Genomic DNA, 13880 nt, shown 5'->3' with positions numbered 1-13880 from the left:
AAAAATTATGCAAGGCTGTGAAACTCCCAGCTCACACTTCTTATTTACCTGCCCTCCACCTGACCCGCAAGGAACAATAACCAGCTGCACGTGGGCGAGCGTTTGTGTGTGATCAGAACGCACACCTGCCGCAGACTGTGGCAGAGCCGACACCAGCTTTGATGACCGGAGGCTGAAAAAGGCTGAAAATGGCCTCCTGATGGATGCACGAACATAATAACCCCGGATAAAAACTGCTGCGCACTCATCCGCACTCAATATTTCAGATGGACTTTAAAGGCGCGGCTACGTCTGCTTGCCACAAAGCCTTATTATTTGTGATGCTGCGGTGCCCGATGGAGTTGCAGGAAAAAAAAGAAAAAAGTAGATGAAAAACAGAAAAGAGATTGAGCTGAAAGTGTTGGGCAGATCCATCCGGCTGAGAGGAGACGAGCTGACACATATTTCTGAGGATGTTAAAGGAGGACAAACCTCTGACTGTGCAGCTGGTAATTACTCTGAGACACTGTATGAGCTCTGCACGGCTTAAACCCCCCCACCCAGGCTGCTGCAGAGAAGCCTGGGGACAAGGCGAGGCGTCGGCATTGACCCGCAGGTCTGCCACCGTGACATTGGCACAGTGTAGTGAAAGGAGCACAACAGTCGTACTCACATGGGCGACGTATTGCAGCGAAAGGTGATTAGAGCGCAGAACAAAAGCATATAATCCCTCAGGTTTCAATTATGGGATTTAATTATAGAAACAGCTAAGCACACCGTATTCATGTCTGCTGTGAGCCATCAAGCCAGATACATGTACATAGAATGACTCAAGGGAACATATATGCAAAGTAATGCAGAGAAGGAACAATAAGCCAGTGTTTGTTGTGTACTTTGCAGTGAGGAGGTGGAGTTAGATCATCTGTGTCCTCTGATGTGCTTTAGGTTGTCTTCTCATGCCACATCTCTGCATCCAGTAACAGTAGAGCCTTGTGGGTAATTTTGTCAAGTATTTCCAAGGTGGTACTGTAAATGCAAAAAGTATAATCAGATGTCGAGATAGGCTACAGCTACGTTTTTTTAAAAACCCCTACTCATTCTGACAAACCAACAGTCGGGATCTCAGTGTCTTTTGATCACAATTTCATTTAGCAGGATTTATTAACAGAATAATTTATGACACGCAGCCAATTGCACCCCGGTGGTCGCACGAAGAAGTCACAACAATGTTGAAGGGAGCAGAAATCATCAGAGTTAATACTGTAATTAAAGTAGGATTGTGTTGATCGTGCTTTCGGCCTCATTAAAAAAAAATAGGTCTGATTAAAATGTTGCTCACATGCAAAGTATCAACGTGAGGAAAACATCACATACATGTACCAAGAGGAAAAGCCTGGAGTCAGCATTTGCAGCTGCAAGCTGTGTGTATTCAGCAGCTCATTTACTGAGGCAGCAGCTCATTATGCAGTCAGCTCCTGGTACTGAACCTCCGGACGCTCTCTTTGAATGAAGGAGAGCTCACAGGAGCAGATCAGAGGTGAGGAGGGACTTCACTGAGATCGCTAAGCTCAGGAAAGAAATGAGGTAGTGATCTCCATTACAAAAATATTTGCTTTGGCCGACCGTCACGATCACTCAAAATATACTCGGAGGAAATAAACATGGAAAAATTCAACAAAAAGAAGATGAAGTGAGAGACAAATCAAAGACGCACAAAACACACACAAGGCAGAGCTTGGGACTAACGGCGTCCATCTTCTCAGGATTAATACAAAATAAGTGTTTTGGATGAACGAGGACACCACTGACTTCAACAGGATGCCTCTTCTCATGTGGTTACCATAGTTATCTCTCTCTGTTTCAGCTCTGGTTACAATCAAGTCTGACTATTCAGTGCTAGACCCATGAAAAATATTAAAATCCTAAAAGACACTGCAAACTCACTATCAATGGAGGACACGTCATATTTTTTCCCTGATAATGCCACATTGTGAACAACAAATCCATGTAATAATCTGCAGGAGTAGGGCTCGTTAGCTGTTAGCTGACAGTGGGCGGCAGAGTCCAGTGGTGTGTTTTGGCTAAGGCAGCTAACACCTAACGGGTCTTATAGCATGCAGAGAATGGAGCTAACACAGCGGACAGCTAACAAAGCTAACAGCTAACAGCGCTATCAGCTTACAGCTAACAAAGCTAATACAGCTGAGAGCTAACAGACATAAAAGGTTACAGCTAACGGAGCTAATACAAATAATATAGCTAATACAGCTAACGGAGCTAATACAGCTGACAGCTAACAGAGCTAATAAAGCTAACAGCAGCAACATGAAGCATTCACCAGTGAACTACAGTTTAATGTGAGGACACATCAAGTTTACAGTGAATAAATGTAGCCCTGTAAAGTACTTTAGTTCAGTACAGTTTAGAGGTAAAAGTACTTTGAAAGCTAATACTTACTAAACTACCAAATATACATGATAATAACAAAGCAAAGAAGCAACATTTTGATGTTGTAATGGTTTACATTTATATAAGGGTGGTTAAAATGTTTTTCTGGGATGGTTCCTGGACTACAAACTCATTCTGACACAAGGCCCCTCTGTTGGAGAGACACAGATAGACACAGCATGTGGAGGAGGTGTTGGTCTGGATGTTCACACTGCTGTAAATGCAGTAAAAAACACATTTAAATGTCTAAACAAAACAAACAAAAGTAAAGTTAATTGCCGGTTCAGGTTCAAACACACCAGTTTTTCTTCATAAAGCCCATTTGTTTGCTTTACAGCAATAAGATTATAAATAAAATTGTTCTAATAATCTGTTTTTAGTTACATTCAAGCTTATTTTTAATAGATGTTTCATTCCCCATTAAAACCTTCAGTGTGGCTGCTGTAAATCCCATCTGAGCTGTGTGTACGCCTCCTTTTTAGAGGCGGAGAATTAACCTCTGAATACATAATCATCCTCTGTTAACACGTCTCCTCCTATCATCCTCCCTTAAATGCAGATGCAGTGAGGAGACAGGCGCACACACGCACAAATGACACACAAACTGCGACCCGAGCCCGGTGCTTCATGAATACCGTACATGTGTTTTGGGACAGAAGGAGTCACACCTGCGCATAAAAAACAGGCAGTGAAGTAAATGCGGCCCTCAATTTTTAAAACTCCTTGGATGGATATGAAAAGTTAATCAGGGTTCGGGTACAGTACGCACAGGACTCGATGATGTCGCGCGGAGCAGCACACCGGAGAGCTTCTTACTGAATTGACTGACACCTGCTGCAACTTTGATTTCATATTCAAGATAAAGAACAAAGATTGGAGGGTTTAAGCTGAGGTTCTTACTCACTGACAGGACAAAGCACTGCATCTGATAATAAAGTGGCTCTTGTGCTGAATTATTAATAATAAGTGCCTTCTCTTCCAAAGAACAGGGATCAGCGGCCCACAGGGGGTCCTCTGAGTTGCCAGAACCTTGGAAATCCTAACTGCACTACTTTGTTCAGCAGTAATTTTGATATCCCACCATGCACCATTACAATCAGCTGACAGAAAATTAAATCCATTGTAACAGTACTTTTTCTATATATCGCTTAAAAATACTCAGCCTTTATTAGTCGTGTGGGACAAACATGCACATGAGGTGAAGGTTCTTGACTCCTACTGTTGAGATCTGCCTTGTTGAAGCCTGTGGTAGGCAGTTACAGATACATGGTTTGTACAGTCACCTTCCAAGTATTTTTCCTGAACGCGCCTGCCGGATGGATTTGTGAAACAAACCATCTGGCGTGTCAGGTTGGTTGAGAGAGGCCATTCGTTACAACTATAAACACTTTAGAGAACATTTTACAACATGTTCTCTTCGAGCAAAGTCCTGACACTGCTTTCCACCTCGCTACACAGAGGACTTCCTGCTTTGGTTCCTCATGTTAGCGTTGAAGGTAAAATCTGTGAATGTAATTTCTGGTGCTACTGGGTCAGTTTGGAACCAGTGAAGGTTTGGAAAGATGATTTTTCAAACTCTTGGCAACTGCAGTTTCATGTGTCATTGTTGGAAACAGGTTGCTCTTGTTTGCAGCTCTACAGTTTGGACCTGGCACTGCCCAGCGTTGACAAACATTAGAAAACCCGTTTGGGCCTGAGTTATAATTTGCTGGGATTGTAAAGCGGAGCAGCTTGTCGTGAGTTCAATAACAAAAAAAGGTTCACATGAGTCACACATCCCCAGTAAGAGAAGAAAGTGCAACACTTGACAGCAGAAGCTTCTTTTCTGCCTCAGCTTTGCTCCACTCGGTCTCTTGATTTATTTCATATCTAGGTATCAAGTGTGATTTACTGTATAATGTACAAAAAACATGTCTTTTTCTGCAGGTATTCATATAATCTTTGGTGTTTGGTAACTTTATGGTGCGTTTGTTTCTTTGTTAACCTAATGGGAGGTTGTTGAAAGGTCATGAAAATGTAATAACTCTAATATTATCATCATCCTCTTGGAAAGTCTGCCAAACTCTGAAGCCCTTTGGTAGCTGCACTGACATTAGCTCTCGCTTTCCTCTGTACTCCTGACAGACTCCAGATTTAAGTGCTGCTGTGAGCTGTCAGTGATAATTCCCCTTAACTTTGAAGAGAAGGATTTACTTAAGTCTGTGAGAGAATTCTGTAAACAGCCTCATGTTTTTCTCCTCTCTGATCCAAACTTAAAATGCACATGGTGCAGTCAGTCGGTGTGAAACAAGGAGTGAAGTGGACGCCACATTTCTTTTTTTCCCCCCTCACCTCACCTGGAGTGCCACAACTCCAACCAGGAACAGAAATAAGAAGTGTGTTGCCCCTACGACAGCAGGCGAGCCCCCGCTGTCTCCAGTTCAGATGTGATTTCAAAAGGCAACAGAGTGTTCTGGCACGTACCGGAGAAGGCTTCGAGAAAGACCTCCGCCGGCCCAGTGCAGGGAGGCGTGGAGCAACCTGAGGAGGAATGGCAACAATCTGCCTCGCCCTGACATGCACCTTCCTCCGGGAGACCCTGACAGGACTCCCATCAATCGAGACGCAGAGTTTCCAAACTTTGTTGTGCCTTTCATGTCTTCGTTCTGTTTTTTTTTATTGTCTCAGTCTTGACATTTCTCTGCAAAACAACACCAGTTTTAGGGAGGAAGGAGTGATTTCCTTCTTCCCCTGGTTGGATCAGAACAGTCAGTCACTGGTTAGAGAAAGCACCTCCAGTGGTAGACGGGTTAATGATTAGTACATGCAGACAAAATGTCAGCACGATATTAGATATTGCATAATTGGCAAGTATAGTGTAGGGTAATCAGTTACTCTACATTGTCTGTAGGTGTGAATGTGAGTGTGAACAGTTGTTTGTCCCTGTATGTCAGCCCTGTGATGAACTGGCGACTTATCCAGGGTGTACCCCGCTGTCGCCCAATGTCAGCTGGGGAGATAATGATGCAAAGTATTACGCTGTGTCCCATCATACACTGCAGCATCTGAACTCGTTGCTGTTGTGTGAGGGTGCCACGTGAGTCTTTTGAAGTTGTTGTAACCAATGGAAATAAAATTTCATGGCTTGCGTTCTTGGTTAGGTCATTTCCTGTTTTATTTTGTCGGTTATATCCTTGTGCATCACGGTTCACTTTCCACTTCCTGTCTTTGTCTTTTCCCCCTGTTTTTTCACTCACTGGTTGTTGGTTCATCTCTTTCCAAGTCTTTTCCCTTTCTTTCATGTGTGTTGCTGCCTCTGTCCCTCATGTCATCCTGGTTTGTACTTTGTTTAGTCTCTATCCTCTTTTCCGGATGGAGCAACAACCCCTCAAAATGTCTGTGCATGTTCCTGCTGCACTGTATTTTACTTTTGCTACACGGCACCCTGCCCTCCCTTTCTGTCAGCTTTGCGAATCAATCATGGTCATGATGTGATGACATGCGATGCTTTGAGGTCATGTTAAAGGTTGATGGAGGATTCATAAGCATTTTTTTCCCCATGCAGGAGTTAATAGGTGTTTTGCTGGGGCACATAAGGACAAGTCAGCACATCAACTCTGCTAAAATCCCACTAAGCCTGCAGGAACAACCAGCAGATTAGAGATTCACCTCCACCCAGGTGACACCCACCTGTTAGCATAATCGCATCAATTTGCTTTAGCATCAAATACAGTGAACGGTTGGAGCAGCCGTTGCAACCACGACTCCTCAGGTAAACTGCATTCTCCACTCCTTTTTCTTGCCATTTCAACTCGAAACCAGCAGAGACATCCCCATCAGTATGATACATGGTGGGATTTTTTGTGCAGAGTTTCTTGAGTGCAAGCCCTGAGGAAAGGTACAATCCTCTCCTCCCTCCGCTCAAATCATACTCTCTGTAGCACAGAGGTCGTACGGGAGGCTGGAAGCAGGATGACGTTGCTTAGAATGAAAAATGAAGTGATGAGGGATGTGGGTAATGAAGGTAGTGACACAAGAAATTTAATGAGGAAGTGGCGGGAATACATATATACACCATCATCAAGAGAGAAAACTGTCCTTGAAGCTAGAAAGCTGCAAAGCTTGCCATGTTTCACTCAGTGTGGTACAGGAACAATGGCAGGACTTTTGAAGTCCATGCCGCTGTGTGCCAAAGGACAGAGGTGTGTGTGTGTGTGTGTTTGTGTGTGTGTGTATGTGTGTGCGTGCTGCCTACCTCATGAAACAGTCAGGGCTTGTCTGAGGTTACATAAGGCCTGCAGGGGTTTGGTGCGAGCTGAGCACAGGTGAGGAAGACACAGAAGAAGGAAACAAAGAAGTAAAAAACAAAGAAAACGGAGCTCAAGGAAACTGTCACTCAAAGGTTGTGTAAGTAACATCTAACCAGGTTAGAGCGGGAATTATTGTGGTATAACAGTAATACAGTAAAAATGACAATTTAGGGTTGTATGGGTGGAGTAAAATCAAGGAATATTCCTTTAAGGGTCCTTATAGCTGGGAAAGGGGGTAATGACCAGGCCAGCCATTAGGAATAATGAATAATGGACAGGTGGACAACATTTTCCAAATTGGGCCGCTCGTCCACAGCACCACCACCCACCCTCAGCTCCATAATAGCAACATCTGCAATTTAAATAAGCTCTTGGTCATTAGCCTCGTGGTGACACTGATGGAGTCTCCAGCAACCGTTTCCAAATGAAGTGTTATAAACACATCCAGGCCATGTTTTGCATATATATGCTCAATGTGATTATAAAGCTGACGAGGGGAAGTCAGCAATTTCAAAACTCAAAGAAAACAATTCTTTTAAATTAGATTGTATCAGTTTATTCCTCATTTTTACCTTAAAACAAGGAGAGAAAAACATTCACCAAATGAGCGACTAGAGACAGTGATTGAAGAAATTATTCGAGGCATTTAAACTCAGCAGATGGACCTGGATGGAAATGTGGCTGATGTTAGGGGTAAAGTTGTTATAGAAGTTGGTGAAGAGATAGAAATTCACTGCAACACACTCGTTCTGTTCACACATAAAGCCAAAGGGCAGCTGATTAACATAATGTGGCCACACTGCAGCCAGAAACATGATGAATCATCGTCAGCGGCTCATGCAAACCCAAATTATTAAGATCAGTGATAAAGGTTTATGGATGATCTTAAGCTGATGTAACAGGTGATAAAACTAGAATGAAGAAAATAGGAAATTATTAAATGTCATCAGTGTTTCATCAACAAGTGAGTCAGATTTTTTCTCTCAACATTATATAACTCTGTTCTGCTCTGGCTGACAAGGACAGCCGTGCTTTTTTTCTTGCTCAAAGGCAGCCGGTCTGTTTGTGTTGGAGAATATGTGAAGTCTTCAACACTCAGGGGAGCGTCTCACTCCACCGCTCCGGCTCCATGTCATCCAGCACTGCAGGCATGGCTAAGCTAGCTCGTGCTCTGAGTTTCAGGTGTCTGTAACTGTGGATGTGGGCAGCTGTGGGATTCCTTGAGGAAATGTATTAGTCACATAACAACGAAGGTTGTGTTGCCTGCAGATCCATGAAGGATCAATAACACAGGAACCCCTTCCAGTTTCTCTTTCCTGTATTCAAGGCCAAAACATGCAAATACCCGGCTCTCGTCCTAAGCTACGCAAATAATCGACTCAGCACCTGAAAAACAACAATACAAACTCGTGAAAGTAGTGCAGGCATCAGGGATTTGGCAGACAGTACATGAGCCTGCGGGAGTGCAGTCAAGGTTTTGAACATGAACATGTCCTTGGGATAGGAGATGACTCTGACTTCAACATGATTCCTTACATCCAATAATGCTGTGCCAGCAGAAACCTCTGCTCCCATCCTCTAGCACACAAAACACAGGGAAAGCTCCAACGGCTCAATAAGCCCAGTCAGTATGTTTATGTCTTTGGGGCTGAATTGCATCAAGAGCAAAATAAAAAAATGCACATTATTCATCACTTATTCCCATAAATGCATTACAAGTTACATTGTGGTTGGAGGAAACTACCTTGTTTTTCGGATTAAACACAATGTAATGCAGTCAGACGAACATTTTCAAGAGGCTTTTATTACAAATTATGCCACACTCATGGAAGATCCTGGGAAAATTACAATATTCAGTACACAGTATTCTCCTGCAGAACAGAATAATAAATTAAAGCCCAATCATTAAACCACATATTGGGCTTCAATTATTTAGGAAATCTTTGGCAGGCTTTTATTTTGAGCAGCCTGCACAGGATGACTCACTACCCTCATTGTCTCTCACAACACTTAGCATAGATGTGACATGTTAGCTCACCACTAAGACTAAAACTAATCAGTTTTCCTGGTTTAAAACTGACCGACGGATGACTTGCAGTTGGAGAGTGGAGGAAGAGCCAAATTGTTTCTGCTCAGAATTGAACCATTTTTCAACGTTGGGTGCTCAGGGCTTTCCTCCAGAAATTGCAGGGCATGCTGAGTAGATAAAAGTGAGGTGCCTGGAGCTCTGAGCAGCACACGAAATGGTTCAAAAGACTCAAAACAATTACAAAAAGGTGCTTCAAACTGCTAAAAATGCACCCTGTGTAATCACAGCCATCAGTAGTAACATCTGTGGTAGACAGGCAAGCCAGAGGCCAGATAAATACCACTGGAAGGAAACAGAAAGTACATGGTTCAGTATAAATACTTTCCTTTCCTCTCTGAGTCTGTGAAAGAGAAGCTAGTGCAGAAGAGTGCCTTGAAATACTCCACATACTGTATATTATGGGATGTTTGTCCCTGTATCAAGTACAAAGTATTTGCAAGGTCTCCACTTTACAAAGTGCACGTCATTTTGCTTCTCTATAGTATACGTCTATAATTATCTCTGTGCTTTTCCATCCCTAACTTTGCTCCTTTAGATAGATAGATAGTTAGATAGATAGATCACAAAACGGAGAGACGGGTGAGTGGTTCTGCTATTATGCTATTAGCTTTTTAGGAAGCGAGCTAGGCTAGCTGACAGGAAACCTCGCGAGCTGCAAACACCTACATGACTTAATGATCAAAAATGGTAAAAACACCATGTTCAAAGAACGAATGGTAAACTGTTAACAACATATACAAAGCGAACTGTGGAAAGTGAACTAAATCAGGGATGAAAAAGAGGTAACTATAGACGTATGCTGTAGATTTGGCACCGGAAGCAAAAGGACGTGCAGTTCGTAAAGCGGTTATACGTCATACTACAGAGCATTGTGCAAGTGGAAAATTTGCTCATAAACAAATTAAAATTTTGAAAGTCAGAGGTTCACCAACATCATGACGGTTCACACTGAGGATGGCAAGAATGTGTGAAACAAATCTTATCCAGTTGTTCCTACTGGTGGTGCTGGAGGTTAAAGTTGGGGGAATTCTGCAGGATTCATCCTCTGGGGATCAGGCAAAACATTTCTGCATGAAAGTGGTAGGAAGTAACAGCAGTATCGGAGCCGCCTCGACCCGCAGCTGCAGCAGCGTCTGACATTACAGCTACGAATGAGATCATAAGAAAGTGCCTGGTAGCTTGAAAGAGTCATTAATGGTAATTGTGAACAGAGGGCTGCAGGGAGTCACGCTGGAAACACGTCCTCTGATGTTAAGGCTAGAGGCTTGAGTTATTGTGCGTGACATGGCTTGCCTGCTCAGTGACTGAGGGGAATAAGCCTTCAGGCAATCCCAAGCAAGGGCAGCCTCTTCAACAATCTAATACAGACTGCAGTAATATCCCCCAGCATGCATAATACAATAGTTAAATTTAATAACAAGAGAAATAGAATGACAAGTAAAGACCCAGCTTCATGATGGTAACGGTAGCTTTGTAAAGATGGTCCCAGTGGGAAATATGGGGTCACTGACCCCCCGATCATTTTCCTGCATCCGTTCATCACTTTTTTTTTCCATCTGCAACATCTAAGTCCAACCATCAAGAACTTAAACACACCTCTCAATACACTCAATGACAATGCTCCTTCTTACCCACCACTTGAAGAAGACTTGGAACTAGAGATTGAGACCATAAACTCATTCCGAAAATGTTTACTTAGGTTATAAATAAAGAGAGAAGCAGGGTCATTTTCTCCTAAGGACGTCTTTTTGCAACCAGTGAAGCCGCCCCCTGCTGGCCATTTGAAAAAAATGCAGACTAACCTTTCAGACCTGGAAGCTTCCTCCACATTAATATCATTAATGTTAAGGAATAAACGAAGGTGGTTCAATTTGCTAATAATTGAGCTTTAGAAGTGGTAGCGGGTAGATTTTCTGTGGTAAGCTAGGTTAACCATATCCTGGTTATAGCTGCATATTCAACGGACATTTACAAGAATGGCTATCTGTGTTCTCATCTAACTCTCGGCGAGTAAGTGTACGTCCCAAAATGTCCAGCCATTTGTTAAAATTTGTTTTACGAGACTTACAGTATATGCGCAGTGACGTACTCTGCAGATGAGCAAGGTTGCAAAAGAAAGTAGATGAAACTGTGGAGAGGTAATGGCTCCTGTTAGCACCATTAGAAGTGAAATCTTGGTTAAATGGTGTGAGGCAGAAAGAACACTTTCTCTAATAGGATGTTACCGTAGGTGTTAAATACTGACAGATGGTAAGAGAAATTTGACTGCGAGAAAATACACGGTTGGCAAAACTGAAGAAGACCAGAGGAAAACAGAGCTAAATGCAAATGAATGGGTGCACTCCATTGACCTCAAAGTTGTCTTCCACAAATTACTCTCTAAATCATTTTATTTGCTGCCTGAGGCGATTACTGGATCCAATTTACATGCTGGAAAAAACAGGAAAGATGAGACTTTCAGCAGCCAGAAAGCCATTATGCTGTATCCTCTGGACATTATGTTTGCATCCACCACAACATTAAATGTAGGGCTGAGGGAAAACAACTCACGTGTCTTCATTGTCCTTGCATGAAAAATACTGTGAAGTTTCATGTGAATAATATGAAACTTACATAACATAACATATGATAATACACCAGCATGTGAAACACTCTCCCTCTGGCGCAGTTCTTTTCGATCCCTAGAATAAAGACACAAAGCTGAAGTTGAGCGACAATCTTCAGAAGTAGATGACACATGAAGCGTCACACTGTACTTACAGTATGAGCACATATACGAACCACAGGGGGATTAACAATAACAAAAACTTCATCAGATCTGCTTCACACACCCAGTTTTGTCAGATCTGAATTAAATAATTATTAACCGAGAACAAAAGACTATCCGGATGAGCCTTGTGATAGATTTTAAAGCCAGCTGTTTCTCATCTTCTCATAACTGGGAAGAGGATCAGAAGTACTGAAACAACACATGCCGGCTGCGACATACTTACGCTCATGATGATGTAAACATGCTGATGTTTAGCAGGTATATCCAGCTGCAGCCACAGCTCAATGGTGAAGGAAGTTGAACTTAAATTAAAACGATGAAGATACTATCAAGATAAGAAAAATATATAATACAAGGCTCCTGAGTCTGAACAAAGACGGCAAACGTTTACTCCGCTTCCAACTGCAGCACATACGGACATTTCACAATAAAAGTCCTAGACGGTATACACTATATAACAGATCACTCAATAAAATATCTTATAATATCATCATTTATGTATGAATATATATTTTTTCCATCCATCCATCGTATTTTATTATTTTGTTTCCTGAGCCACCTTTTGTTTGCATTAATTCATTTATCAAGAAGAAGAAGAAGAAGAAGACATACTTGATCGATTCCTTAGGGAAATGTATTTATTTATTATTTTCCTTAGCTGCCATAGCGTGCACAATTGCCCATGGTTTGAACTGTCTGCTGTGCTGGACCGTATGAGGTTTCCATGTTCGCCATTTCAGTTTAGCTTGTTAGCATGCTACTTGGAGGGTCATTAGTGTTTCAAGAATTTGGTCATAAACTGAAGTGTTGGACAAATTAAAGGTCAGGAGATGAAAGTTATTACAATTAAATCACTGTGGAACATTAATATGTGCACATGTGTATATGTGATGTGTTATTTGACCAATTTAAAGAGTTTATGAGACATTTTGCAGGACTGCAGTGGAAGAATGTCCCTCTGCTATCACATATACAGAATTGTTGATCAATGTGAATCAATTGTCCAACAGGTTTTGTCAGCCCATCAAACAGTTGTTGAGATATCTTAATAAAAAAGAAAACCATCATTAATACATGGTACCTTTATAGTTAAGTAAACTTTAGTTAATAGTTACTTCATTGTGAACAATAATGAAATGCGTTTAAACCATTTATTAAGCAATTGTAAAGATTTATTTATTTATATTTTATTTGCTTAATAGTTAATATGGGTAACAGTATTAATAACAGTATGGTTTATTCTGTTAGGAGTGAAATAAGTGTTGGAAAAAGTTTATGTAACTATATATTTTCTATAAAAAGGAGTAAAGTTTGTTGGGAGCAACAATAAATGAGTTGTCTGTAGACACTGTTAACGGAAGTCAAGTTATATATCTCATATTATTACTTATATTATTACTTTTTTTTCCGGTGCTAAAGATACGCTTCTTTTTATAATCATATACAGCCTCAGATCTTCGCCAGCTTCTCCCACAATAACGAGGAACTATACTAATAATATTCACGCTCCCTAACAGAAAGTCAACAACCGTTTCTTGATGCCTAAAGCATAAACGGTAAAACAGAGTCTAAATCAAACATCCAATTTGAATGTCACACTATTTTTAAACTTTGCAGGGAGCTCTAATTGCCCTTTAAGGCGACAACACACACCACTGTTACACAACTCTGTCTCTGCGTCAAGAGAGGAAGTCAAATCCATCTGGTACTTGACCCCCGAGGCGATTAAACAAACATGACCTCAATCTCTCTCCAGCTCGCTCCTTGGCATCTGCTGGCAAGCCACCTGTTTAGCATGCTGCTAATTTGACACTCTCAGGGGAGATGATGGATGTGTGTTTGAAAGCCAGCTGACAAGAGACTCTTGAGCGTTTCACCGTGCGCTATCGTTATGCAGAAACCCCCCCATGGCCTTTGGCGATATTCAGAAGAATATTCACACTGAGTTGCATGTGAAGGCATCTGAGCACAGAGAGATGGTATCAGGGGGTTCATTGTGTAAAGCTGTCCGCTGGGAAAACATACTGATATAATATCATTGCATTAGAGGAAATAACAACCTGGCGTCTAAGTGAATTCACCGTCTTCTGATCACATGCCTTCGTTCTGCAGCTCTGATCTTTACACCACCTGAGATCTTTCTTTTTTTCCCTCTCCTCCTTTTAGCCTTCCTCAGCCACCATCGAAGGTCACGGGTACGCAGCAGATCTGATCACGCTTTATATGTCAGAGAGCCTGCCAATTGTCATTATTCATGAATTCACCGCAGCGAGAATCAGGCCTCGGGGCTCCACGCGCATCAGGA

This window comes from Pagrus major, chromosome 23, assembly GCF_040436345.1.
Source record: "Pagrus major chromosome 23, Pma_NU_1.0".
Lineage (NCBI taxonomy): Eukaryota > Metazoa > Chordata > Actinopteri > Spariformes > Sparidae > Pagrus > Pagrus major.
This window is presented reverse-complemented; position numbering follows the sequence as displayed.